The 12,881-nt window shown below is 41.0% G+C and overlaps 1 pseudogene; it reads right to left on the bottom strand.

Annotated features, from left to right (window-relative positions):
- Window positions 1-12,059: 12,059 nt before the first annotated feature.
- On the bottom strand, window positions 12,060-12,637 carry LOC114224004 (large ribosomal subunit protein uL6 pseudogene; annotated as a pseudogene).
- Between the last annotated feature and the right edge of the window lie 244 nt (window positions 12,638-12,881).

The raw sequence follows: 12,881 nt of genomic DNA on the forward strand, positions 1-12,881 counted from the left end.
AAAGAGTCCATTTTCTTGTGAGTATTTTCCACTATAGATTCTATTTTTGTTTTTGTTCTTATTTTAAAGAGTAGCCTAGAGGCGCCTGGGTGGCTCAATCGTTAGGCGTCTGCCTTCAGCTCAGGTCATGATCCCAGAGTCCTGGGATCGAGCCCCACATCGGGCTCCCTGCTCAGCCAGGAGCCTGCTTCTCCCTCTCCCACTCCCCCTGCTTGTGATCCCTTTCTAGCTGTCTCTCTCTCTGTGTCAAGTAAATAAATAAAAAATCTTAAAAAAAAAAAAAGAGTAGCCTACATGACAATAATGAACATTTAACCTCTCTTTAGCTCACACACCTGAAGGAGAGACATTCCAGGGAAATCTAGGTAGGAAGCAAAGTGTTGATGCGTCAGCCCATGGCATACTTTCTCTGCGTTGATACTAAATCAAAGTTTCAGTTAATGACAAGAACTGCTTTGTTGCTGAAGCACTTGTCTTGGGAGTGACAATAAGATTGAGGGTGTAGCTATTAATAGACTATACTTCCTTCTTTTTTCTGGTAGTGCTTGTTGCAAAAGTCCAAGTGTTGCTTGTAGAAACCTGGATAAGTCATTATTTGGATCATTATTCTCTTAGTGAAACTCCATTGGTAGTTTTAGTTAAATAAAAAATGGTGCTGCCTGCCCTGCTCTAACCTATTTATTTGACTGGGCTGTTTATACATTAAGTTGTGCCAAGCCTACAAAGGCTTCCCTACAAAGGCTGTGTTTTGCTGGTTCTTCAGGTGATTCATCTACTATACACACATAAAAATTATAGTTCAGAAGGTTGTTGTAAACATTAATTAATGTTTGTTGTGCCCCTTATGATCCTCAGATGAAAGGCACGAAGGAAATGTAGTGTGCCTACATAAAGTAATAACATCAGTACACATTGTAAAGAATGTTGGGATCTTTCTGAATGAAAGGTAGAGTATGAACTTCAAGTTATTTTTATTAGTGTTTGCAGAAGAATCAAACAGTATTTGGAGGAAACTCAAGAGAATTTTAGGTGAACACATAACTGACAAAAGAAGGTAGTAGCCAATAATTCTGTTGCAGACTAAGGAAATAAAGTGTTTTGCTTTTGCATACCTACATATCAAAAAGGAAAAAAGAAAGAAACAAAAAAAAAAAAGAAGAAGAAGAAAGATAAAAAGCCCATGCTTAATGTTCAAAGAAGGCAGCCTGAAAACAATAATGAAGATCCTTGATTCTTGAAATTCTTTTCCCACTGAGATAAACATTTATAAACTGGGCAAAAAGTTTATCAGAAATATTTGATCTTTTGTTACTCCTCATAATCTCACATGTGGTTGGGGGAAGAGAGTTCAAAGAAAGTGAAGGGAATGTGGGGAGAAAAACTGGTTAAACATAAGTATCAGTGGACACAGGAGAAACCTGAGAGTTATTTTGAACCCATCCTTCAATTGCGTTCCTTCTGAAAGTGAAGGCCTAATAATACCTGCTTCTAAGCGTCAGTTCCTCCTGTCCATTCCCACCTGCCTCACAATGGATCCCTCAGCATCTCAGATGTGGATTACCACAGTAGTCACCTGGCTGGCCTCCCCGAACGCTCACCCTGTAGATCAAATTCATCACACCCAAACCCTGTCACTGCCTTTGAAGCCCTGAGGTCATCAGCCACCACCCTCCCCCGTCCCCCACATAGCCTGTAGTAACTCTCTATTATGTGACATTGTTCTCCTTGGAAGTTACCCCTCCTTCATAAACTTTATACCATGGAGATGTCTACCCCTCCCCTCTACCAGTCTACATTTAACCCATTCTTAAATTTTCTGATCAATTTTAAAGTCTTCCCTGACTATGCCAGCTCTCAGTCATCTTTTTCTTTTTTTGACCTTTTCGGGATCTGGGCACCTAGATGTTTGTATCACAGACTTTCCTGTTTGTTACTCTTAGCTACACAAGTGAGGGCGAGGACTGTCCTTGATACACATTTAGCATGACAGAGTGAAGCACTTACCAGGAGCACAATAAAAGTTTGTCTCATGGCTGATCTTGACTGTGGTCTACTGTCATCTCGCCTTTAAAGCAGACGATGGGGTCCTCTGAAGAGCTCTGGTTTTGGAGTCAGACTGAAGGAGAGTTCTACCTCTACCACTTACATCCTACCTCGATTGCATGAATGTGGGCGAGATCTTTATTTTCTGACGTCCCCAAAGCTACCAAGACAAATACTGAATACACCATCCTACCCCTGACCAGTGAAGAAGGCATCAGGTCTGGGAATAAGAGCCGTCGTGTTGTATCCTCTGGCATGGGAGAAAAAATCTTTCATCAGCTTTGTCCCAAGCCTAAAGAAATATTATCTCCCCCCACGACTTTGGACTTCTCTTGCTACAATTCTACACTTACTAATAAACTTTCTGGTTTTCCAGTTTCCCTAATACAGGAAAAATGAGTCCCAGACAGAAGGTGAGAGTTTCCAGCCACTGGAAAGGAATGTATCACTTGACGTTATGGCTGTTACATTACGGTCCTATGAGTTTGGTCAGTGTGAATCGTCTTTAAGACACTCATCATCTCTGGGTAATTGAGAAAATCCAATTTATAAAAACTGCTGAGGCACAGTCATGGGGCAATGCTGATCCTGCCAAGTATTCTGACAAAGAGGGCCTACCAGAGCAGCCAGCTCCTAAGCCATATTTCCACTTAGGCCCCTGGACTGTTATATGCTTCTGCTTGTGAAACTATCTGTCCTGATTTTCGCTCCACCGAAGGATCAAGAAAGTAGATTTTAGAGCCAGACAGCTTCCATTTGAATCATGACTCTATTTTTTTTGAAGATTTTATTTATTTATTTAATTGAGAGAGAGAGAGAGCACGAGCAGGGAGTGGGGAGGAGCAGAGGGAGAAGGAGAAGTAGACTCCCTGTCGAGCAGGGAGCCCAACGCGGGGCTTGATCCCAGGACCCCAAGATCATGACCTGAGCCAAAGGCAGACGCTTAACCGACTGAACCAACCAGGTGCCCCCTATGAGGACTAATTTAAAGAATTTGTTGAGGGATGCCTGGGTGGCTCAATCAGTTAAGCGTCTGCCTTTGGCTCAGGTCATGATCCCGGGATCCTGGGATCAAGTCCCACATCTGGCTCCCTGCTCAGTGGGGAGTTTGCTTCTCCCTCTGCCTCTGCCACTCCCGCTGCTTGTGCTCACTCTCTCTTTCTCTGACAAATAAATAAATAAAATCTTTAAAAAAAACATTAAAAGTCTTACTGTGAATTGAAAAAAAAAGAATTTGTTGAAATTTTGTGAATATTTGCTACTTTTCCATTTTTTTGGTTGGTTTCTTTTGGCCACAATTTTGTTTCCACATAGCAATTAACATTAATTCCTTAAAAACCAAAAGGACCTCTAGACTTTCTTTCCTGAGGTCATTAAGGATGGTTAGAGGAAGCTGAAGAGATAGTTTATAAGAAAGTTTCGTGAAGAAGAACAGACATGGGTGGTAGCAACTATGAAGAAGAAAGGAATACAGGATAAATCCCATAAACTTGAAGGAAGAAAGGAGCCCAGAGGTGTTACTGGATCTCCAGAAATGCTCCATGATCCCCTTATGAACCAGAGCTTCTAACTTAACTAGAGGTCTCCTCGATGCTTCCTCTCAGCTCTGCAAAGAGATAGCCTTCAATGCTTCAGTAGATAGAGTTATTTATAATACAAGTAAGCTCTTTGTTAATACCCAAGAATGTGCAAAACATGTTTTTTTGTGGACATTCTCCTAGGAGATTGAGATACATTGTATCCAGTATATTCTTTGGATGATTTAAAACACTGATGGAATTTTTAGAAAATCTACTCCAACCTTCAACATTTCTGAGCTTCAACATCTTAGAAAAAAAGCTCAAAAGCAAAGTGATCTTTTGGTTTGATTCCAAAATCTCCACTAAGTGTATTTGAAAATATGTTTTCTCGTATCCAAATATACTGGGCTGTTTTTTCCCTCCTCTTCTTTGGCAGCACAACCTGAGAGTCCAGATTCTGGAGCCAACTATCAGGATTCAATTCCCAGATCTACCACTTTTTTGATGAATGATCTCAGGGCAAGCAACTTAATTTTTCTCTTTCCTCCACTTGCTCATTTGAAAAGTGGTGGTAATAATAATAATAATAATGATACCTGTTTATAGGTCTGTTGTGAGAATTAAATGTCAGTACTTTTAGGACAATGCCCAACACATAGTAAGCACTCAGTCAGTATAGTTGCCAGTGTTACTTTTATTGTTGTCATTTATGGAAGTATCTAAAAATGAGTTTTAAAACTGCTTAAAGGCAAAGTGTGGTGAGCATATGATTTTAAAAGGCACTATAGCATAGATTTATCTGCTTAGTCTGCTTCTTCTGGTTCCACATGGTCTTGGTGGAGTTATTAATCAAGGCCCCCATTTTCCCAACCACAGGCGTGGACACATGCCATGGGTTGGGCCAATCCCTTCCTCTCCTGGACTTCCCTGAATTTTGTGCTGAGGATGGGGTTGAGAGGCAGTCTCTTCTTTTGCATTATGTACTATAATGTAGCCCTGGGACTACCAGCCACATCCTCCCTCTTTGCTACAGAGGAGAATGATTTGATCAGACAATGAGTGGCAGGTAGTCCCAAGAGACGCAGAGAACAAGTTTCTCCCTGCCTAAACAATCTAACACAGTTACATGAGCCAATACAGTCACCCTTTTAGTAAAACTATTTTGAATGGGGTTTCTGTCATTCACGCACACACACACACACACACACACACACACACACGCACATGCACATGCACACATGAACACACATGTCCTGGATTTTCCAGCGTAATTCCAATTCCAAACATTCTGATTTATTATTTCTACAATTAATGCTGCAAATAATAACAGCTATCATGTATATCACTTTGTAAGTGCCAGGCGCTGTTCTAAGCATTTTACATGTTATAACTCAGTTAAAGCTCCCAGCTACACTGCCAAGTAGGTATTATCATTATCCTTACTTTATAGATGAAGAAAGAGAGAAACAAAGAGATTAATTAATTTGCACAAGACCACGTAGATACAAGGTGGAGATAGGATTCAGATCAAGATGGTCTGAATCCAGAGTCCACTTTTTCTGTGCCTAACCATGCGCCAAATGGTCACCGGTCATATACAGGTCATAGGAACTAAATTCTCCATAGTGTACACTAAGAAGGACATAGGAAGTGGTCCACATAATACATGTGTATTAGTTTGAAAATGGGGAAGAGGGAAGAGCAAATAGGCGAATTATATTCCTGTTTCTCCTAAACAGAAAGCATACCAGAAAATTATAGTCATCAAAGATTCTCCAGTTTAGGTTAGTTCCTTAGATATTCTTCTCCCAAATGCCATTCATTCCGCATGCCATTGTATGTTCTCTAACCCTCTTCCAACTTTAGAGAAATCTGACACAATTTTTGTTCATCTCTGGGATTCCTGAAACATTTGATACCTCTACAGTTTTACCTCCCTTCTACTCTGGATCCCACTGAATTCTGGCTTAATTGCTACCCCCTCCTCTCTTGGAAACAGCCCTGGATCAGGTTGCCAAGAACTTCCTACTTGCCAAGTCCATTGAGCCTGTATTAGTATATTACAGTATCTGTATATTACTTAACAGATACTTCTGGGTTTTTTGACTGTTCATCTATCCTTCCTTGAAGCTATCTCCCTTGGGGTTTGGGCCACCATCTCTCCTCATTCTCTTTTTGCATTCTGTCTATCCTGTTTAATCTCTTTGTAGCACTTTTTCCCTTTACCATTAAATATTGATATTCCAGGGGGCACCTGGCGGGCTCAGTTGCTAAAGCATGCAACTCTTAATCTCAGGGTCGTGAGTTTGAACCCCACATTGGGCATGGAGCTTACTTAAAAAGAATTTAAAAAAATTTTTTAACTGATATTCCAGTTCAACTTTCTAAACTCCAGTCAATTGTTACTTTTTCCAGAAAGTCTTCCCTGTCACTTACTCCCAGAGAGTACATCAAACCTTCATCTGGTCGGATCTCTGCTTTGCCTGTGCTTGTTACCCTTGTGTTGTATCGTTATTTATCACTACTTGTATCTCTTTCCCTTTGGGCTGAAAAGTCCCACAAGGAATTTTTTTTTTTTCATCTCTGTATCCCCAGCACTTAGCAAGTTTTCACCACAGAGTAGGTTCCCAATAAATGTTTCTGAAAAAATAAATGGGCTTGTCTGGTTTTCAATTGCAGAATATTTGCCTATAATGACTCAACTTGACCTTTCTTCTGTAAAATAGGAGGGGCATTATCATAAAGATGCCTAGAGATGTAAATTATCCACATAAGTCGAAGGACACTTGGATACCCAGTAGGGAAGATCTGATATTCAGTATGTCTGAACATCTATTTTCCTGCTCAATAAATCATTGATGGTGTGTGTATATACTTGTGTGTTCATAGGGAATTAGGGAAGAGTAGGAGAGTGGTACCTGACACAGAAATCAAAATGCCTGGTTCCTAGTCCTGGTTCCATCACTTATCACTTAGCCCAGTGATTGTGGGCGAGTTATTTAGCTAATCTGAAGTTTGAATTTTTTTTAAGAGGGGGGGGCGAGGGGAGAGGAAGAGAAAGAATCTTAAGCAGGCAATGCCAAGCATGGGGCTTGATCTACAACCCTGAGATCATGACCTGAGCCAAAATCACAAGTTAAATGCTTAACCAACTGAGCCACCCAGGTGCCCCAGCTTGAATTTTTTTTTTAATGATAATAAAAACCTCTACACTGCCTAGCTCAGAGTTGCAATGTAGATAAGATGGAAAAGATATAGACATACTTTAAAAACTGTTTTAGATGGTTAAATTGGTTGTAAAAAAAAAACATGAACGCACTCGGATTATGTCTGGGAGCAAATGGTTTATTGGAAAGATACCTAGGGAAACTTTTTAAAAAGCGAATAGAAGCAGAAATCTCAGCCACAAATTTCAGCCAGCCAGGAAAGCAGGAAGTGACACAGTCACTGGGTCACACAGGAATAATGGGAACCTGACTATAGCTGAACTGGACAGAAACTGTAATGTGGCTTCTAAACTGGAAGTTTCTTCAGAGGCCAGAGCAGATAAACCATCCTCCCCTCAATCCCAACCACGAGAGCTTGCTAACTTTTCCTGAGTGCCCTGCAACTGACATGATGTCTTTTCTCTCTGCCTTTGTTTCTCTCAGAGCGCCTTTCTGCCTTTGTTCCTACTACCAACTAACTAACCCCCTGAATCTCTAGATCAAACACCAGCCAGATTGTTGCTAAGGACCTGATGGCAAAGCTCTTGCTCAAGTTTCCCTCATAGGAAGCTTGCCAGCCAACTGTGGGCTGTTCTCGAGTTAGAGCCACTCCTGGTCCAGTCGGTGGTGGCCATGGTGATAAAGCCCAAGAGGAACAAACACACTTATTTCTATACCCAAGACTCTTGCCTTAGATTAACCACAGTAGGATGCCACTAGGCTAAAGGGTCAAATGGAAGAAGGATTATTATTAAAGAAGCCCAGGGACTAGGGCTACCTGGCCAAAGCTTGCAAAGCTGCAACTGGAAGAAGGAAAGTATCATGGCTGGACGCCCAGGATGTCACCCCCAGCAGGTGGAAGGGGGTTTGATGAGAAACAAGCAGGCTTCTTTTTCCTGCTGCTCTCCAAACTCCTCCTATTAGCCACACGCACCCGGAAGTCCACTGACACAAGAAGGTCAGTCCTCCCTGTGACACAGATCAGGGAAGGCAAGAAATGCATCTGAAGGCAAACAGGCTCGGGACCAGCTCTGTATGTAATTAACGGAGTCAAATCTTCAGTTTACTGGGGCATGGCCAAGAGGGTCAGCACTTTGTAATGCAGGCTGAGTACGTTGGGATGAGCAGAACTGGTTTTGAATCTTAGCTCGGCTATTTATTCTGTTTTATTTGGGGCAAGTTACTTAACCTTTACAAAACTCAGTGCCTTGTTTTGTGAGATGGTGATAATAATACTAATCTTCTAGAATTGTAAAGATTCAACATAATGAACAGAAAACCTTCAACACAATGTCTAGACATGGGGAATGCTTTATTGTTTTCAGTGATGATGGTGGTGGTGATGGTGGTGGGGGTGGTGGGGATGGTGGTTGTCTACCCCCTCCCCCTGCTGGTCTATGTTTCATTTTTGCATCTCCAACAGCCTGTCTTAGCAGGTTTTTCCAAGCTATTTAAAAATATAGACATCACTGGGCTTCTGAGTAACCTTATCAATATCAAGGTTACCTGAGGTTAAAAAGTCTGAATTGATAAAATACCATGAAAGTTTCTGCATCTCGTCAAAACAATTATGAGGTGCTTTGTGCGTACAATATGCCTCATTTTATTCTGTGTTTTGTGTGTGTGTGTTTGTTCCTTTTTTTTTTTTTTTTTTTTTAGAGAGAGAGCACACGAGCCTGGGTAGGGGCGTACATGAGATGGGGAAGGACAGAGGGAGAAGGAGAGAGAGAATCTCAAGCAGACTCCCCACTGAGTGCGGAGCCTAATGCAGGGCTTGATCCCATGACACTGGGATCATGACCTGAGCTGAAATCAAGAGTCAGATGCTTAACCAACTGAGCCACCCAGGAGCCCCTATTGTGCTTTGTTTAAATGTACTTCACAGATACTGTGTTTTTTACAAATTGAAGGTTTGTGGTAACCACTACCTTGAGCAAGTCTACTGGTCGGCATTTTTCCCAATAGCGTTTGTTCACCTCATGTCTCTGTGTCGTGTTCTGGTAATTCTTGCAATATTTCAAACTTTTGCATTATTATTATTTTTGTCATGGTGATATGTGATTGGTGAGCTCTGATGTTACTATTATAGATGTTTGGGGGTGCCATGAGCTGCACCCATATGAGACAGCCAACTTAATTGATAAATATTGTGTGTGTTCGGAGTGCTGCCCCAGCCAGCCATTCCCCTGTCTCTCTCCACATCCTCAGGCCTCCCTATTGCCTGAGACATAACACTATGGGAATTAGTCCAATCAATAACCCTACAATGGCAAGTGTTCAAGTGAAAAAAAGAGTCCCATGTCTCTCACTTTAAGTCAAAAGCTAGAAATGATTAAGTGTAGTGAGGCAGACATGTTGAAAGCCCAGATATGGGGCGCCTGGGTGGCTCAGTCATTAAGCGTCTGCCTTCAGGTCATGATCCTAGGGTCCTGGGATCGAGCCCCGCATTGGGCTCCCTGCTCCGCGGGAAGCCTGCTTCTCCCTCTCCCACTCCCCCTGCTCGTGTTCCCTCTCTCGCTGTGTCTCTCTCTGTCAAATAAATAAAATCTTTAAAAAAAAACAAAAAAAGCCCAGATAAACTAAAGCTAGGCCTTGTGAGCCAAACAGCTGGCCAAGCTGTGAATGCAAAGGAAAAGTTCTTGAAGGAAATGAGAAGTGTTACTCTAGTGAACACAAAAAAATGATAAGAAAGCAAAACATCCTATTGCTGATATGGAGAGTTTTAGCAGCCTGGATAGAAGATCAAGCTAGCCACAACATTCCCTTAAACCAAAGCCTAATCCAGAGAAAAGCCCTAACTCTCCTCAGTTCTATGAAGGCTGAGGGAGGTGAGAATGCTGAAAAAGAAAAATTTGAAGCTAGCAGAGGTTCATGAGGATTAAAGAAAGAAGCCACCTCCATATGTGCAACAATGAAGCAGCAAGTGCTGATGTAGAAGCTGAGCAAGTTCTCCAGAAGATCATTGCTGAAAGTGGCTACACTCAACAAGAGAATGATCCTAAGGAAATATATTTACATCCTTATATTCTAAGAAAATGCCATGTAGGAGAAGTCAATGCCTGGCTTCAAACTTCAAAGAGGAAGCTGACTCTTGTCAGGGGTTCAAGCAACTGGTGACTTAAGTAGGAGCCAATGCTCATTGGCTGAAAATCCTTAAGAATTATGTGAAATCTACTCAGCCTGTGCTTTAGAAATGGGACAACCAAGACTGGATGTCAGCGCATCTGTTTACAGCATTGTTTACTGACTATTTTAAGCCCATCGTTGAGACCTACTGCTCAAGAAAACAGATTTCTTTCAAAATATTACTGCTCATTTGAAGAGCTCATTGAGCTTTGATGGAGATTAATGTTGTTTTCATGCCTGCTAACATAACACCCATCTTGTAGCCCATGGGTCAAGGAGTAATCCCAACTTTCAAGTCCTCTTACTTAGGAAATACATTTCATAAGGCTATAGCTGCCATGGGTAAGGATTCCTCTGATGGATCTGGGCAAAGAAAATTAAAAACCTTCTGGAAAGGATTCACCATTTGAGATGCCATTAAGAACATTTGTGATTCATGGAAAGAGTTCAAAATATCAAAATGAACAGGAGTTTGGAAGAAGTTGATTCCAATCCTACTGGTGACTTTGAGGAGTCCAGGACTTCAGAGGTGGAATTAACCGCAGATGTGGTGGAAATAGCAAGAGAACTGGAATGACAAGGGGAGCCTAAAGATGGGACTGAATTGATGGAATCTCATGATAAAAGTTGATGGTATTGACAACTGCTACACCTCAGCCAGGGGCTGCCCTCTCACCCTGACAACTTGGCCAAGGCCACTTTTGACACCATTTCTAAGACCCACAGCTGTCTCACCCCTGACCTCTGGAAAGGGACTGTGTTCACCAAGTCTCTCCATCAGGGATTCACTGACTGTCTTGTAAAGACCCACACCAGACTCCTGCTGTGGCCACCACATAGTTTTATACAAGAAAAATAAAGTGACTCAAAGGCTGTAAAAAAGACAGACAGACAGACAAAAATAAAGAAAGAAAGAGTATAAAGGATAAATAAAGGACTGGTATCTTTGGAATTACAAATATATGAGCAGACCAAGAAAGCATTCTTCAGGGAATGTGATTTTGAACAGGCGATTTACCCATTGTAAAAGAAAAGAAGTTAGCGGATAGTCTAATAGGAAGAGTTTTGGTGGTTTAACCAAATTTTGGAAAAGTACTCACACTAAGTTCTTTGTCATTATCTGGAGTTTCAAATTCAAAATACTGTAGGATTTTTTTTTGCTTTTTTTTTTTTAAGGTAAACTCTATGCCCAATGTGGGGCTTGAACTCATGAGTCAAGAGTCACAAACTACACTGACCGAGCCAGCCAGGTGTCCCTGTTATTTATTTACTTTTTTTAAGTTAAATCTCCTTTTCTGGGGCACCTGGGTGGCTCAGTTGGTTAAGTGACTGCCTTCGGCTCAGGTCATGATCCTGGAGTCCTGGGATCGAGTCCTGTGTCGGGCTCCCTGCTCAGTGGGGAGTCTGCTTCTCCCTCTGACCCTCCTCCCTCTCATGCTCTCTATCTCTCATTCTCTCTCTCTCAAATAAATAAATAAAATCTTTAAAAAAATAAATCTCCTTTTCTTTCTTTTTTTTTAAGTTTTTTTTTTTTTTTGGCAGAGAGAGAGCACAAGCAAGGGAGGAGCAGAAGAGGGAGAAGGAGAAGCAGGCTCCCTGCTGAGCAGAGAGCCCGATGTGGGACTCCATCCCAGGATCTTGGGATCATGACCTGAGCTGAAGGCAGATACTTAACAGACTGAGCCACTCAGGTGCCCCTTAAATCTCCTTTTTATTAATAAATTCCCTAAGAAGAGAAGACAGTATTTTGGGCTCTCTATTCTGATGTTGCTATGACTTTTAAAAAGATTTCAATTCATCAAATTTTTTAAAAGTCTGCTATATATAATGTACAGAAAAGGATAAATGAAAATGTGCAATTAAAGAATAATGAAAAAATGATATGTGCATACTCACTACCTAGGCCAAAAACCAGAATAATTTCTATCAAAAACCCCCTTATTACTCGCAAAATGAACACTGTCCTAAATTTTGAGTTAATTATTTCTGTTTTCTTTATATTCTTGATCACTTTTGTATATATCCTTAAATAGCATATTATACATTTTTGAATGTTTTAGAACTTTATTTTCCAAATCAGTATAGCTTTTATTGCATATTTAAAATATCACAAGTCTGAAAAATCATCCGGCATCTTGCTGTTTCTGTAGATGGACAACTCAGATCTTATTCATCAGCCTGCTGAACTGTTCCTTTTTCAGAAACATAGATACCATCCAAAAATTTTCTGATATCCTTGTTTTCAACAGTTGTGGCTTGCTGACTCAAAGCAGCTGAGTTCAATACAAGTTCAATGTCATTTCCTTCAAGAATTAACTCATCTTTTTGGGCTTGAGATACAGAACAAGCAACACCTGGCCTCATCCGAACCCTGCGGATGTATTTCTCACCCAAGAAATTTCGGATTTCAACAAGAGAACCATTCTCCTGAATAACAACATTGATGGGGAAGTGAGCATACACAGACCTCATCTTGTAACAGAAGCCCAGCGTAACGCCCTTGATCATGTTCTGTACATGACTGCAGATAGTGCAAACAGTAGCCAGCTCTTTTCTATTTCCCCACCATTTGTCAACTCAGAGCCTCTTCTTTTTCTTTCCAAGAAGACTGAGTTCTACATTGATGTGATTGAAGTCCCTTCTCGGTGTTCTTCTGGGTCCCTTCACAATAACTGTGCTTCCCTTCAGAGTGATGTCGACATTTTCTGGAATGTCGACAGTCCGATTGCTGAGAATGGTCATTCTCGCAGGAGATGCGGCAAAGAGAGCTGAATGTTTTAGAACTTTAAGTAGAATCATAATGATTACATTTTTCTATGACTTGCCCCTCCCACTCAATATTGTTGGTGAAATTCAATCATACTGTGTATAGCTGTAGTTCATTGTCAAAATTTATATTCATAAGTGAAATGGCTTATAATGTTCTTTTATTGTATTGTCTTTCTTGTGTTTTGAAATCAAGATATAGCTTTCTTCTAAAAAGAGG

The sequence above is a fragment of the Eumetopias jubatus genome, unplaced genomic scaffold (genome assembly GCF_037043125.1).
Source record: "Eumetopias jubatus isolate StellerSeaLion01/CBP00866 unplaced genomic scaffold, mEumJub1_p1.0 scaffold_12, whole genome shotgun sequence".
In the NCBI taxonomy this organism is placed as follows: domain Eukaryota; kingdom Metazoa; phylum Chordata; class Mammalia; order Carnivora; family Otariidae; genus Eumetopias; species Eumetopias jubatus.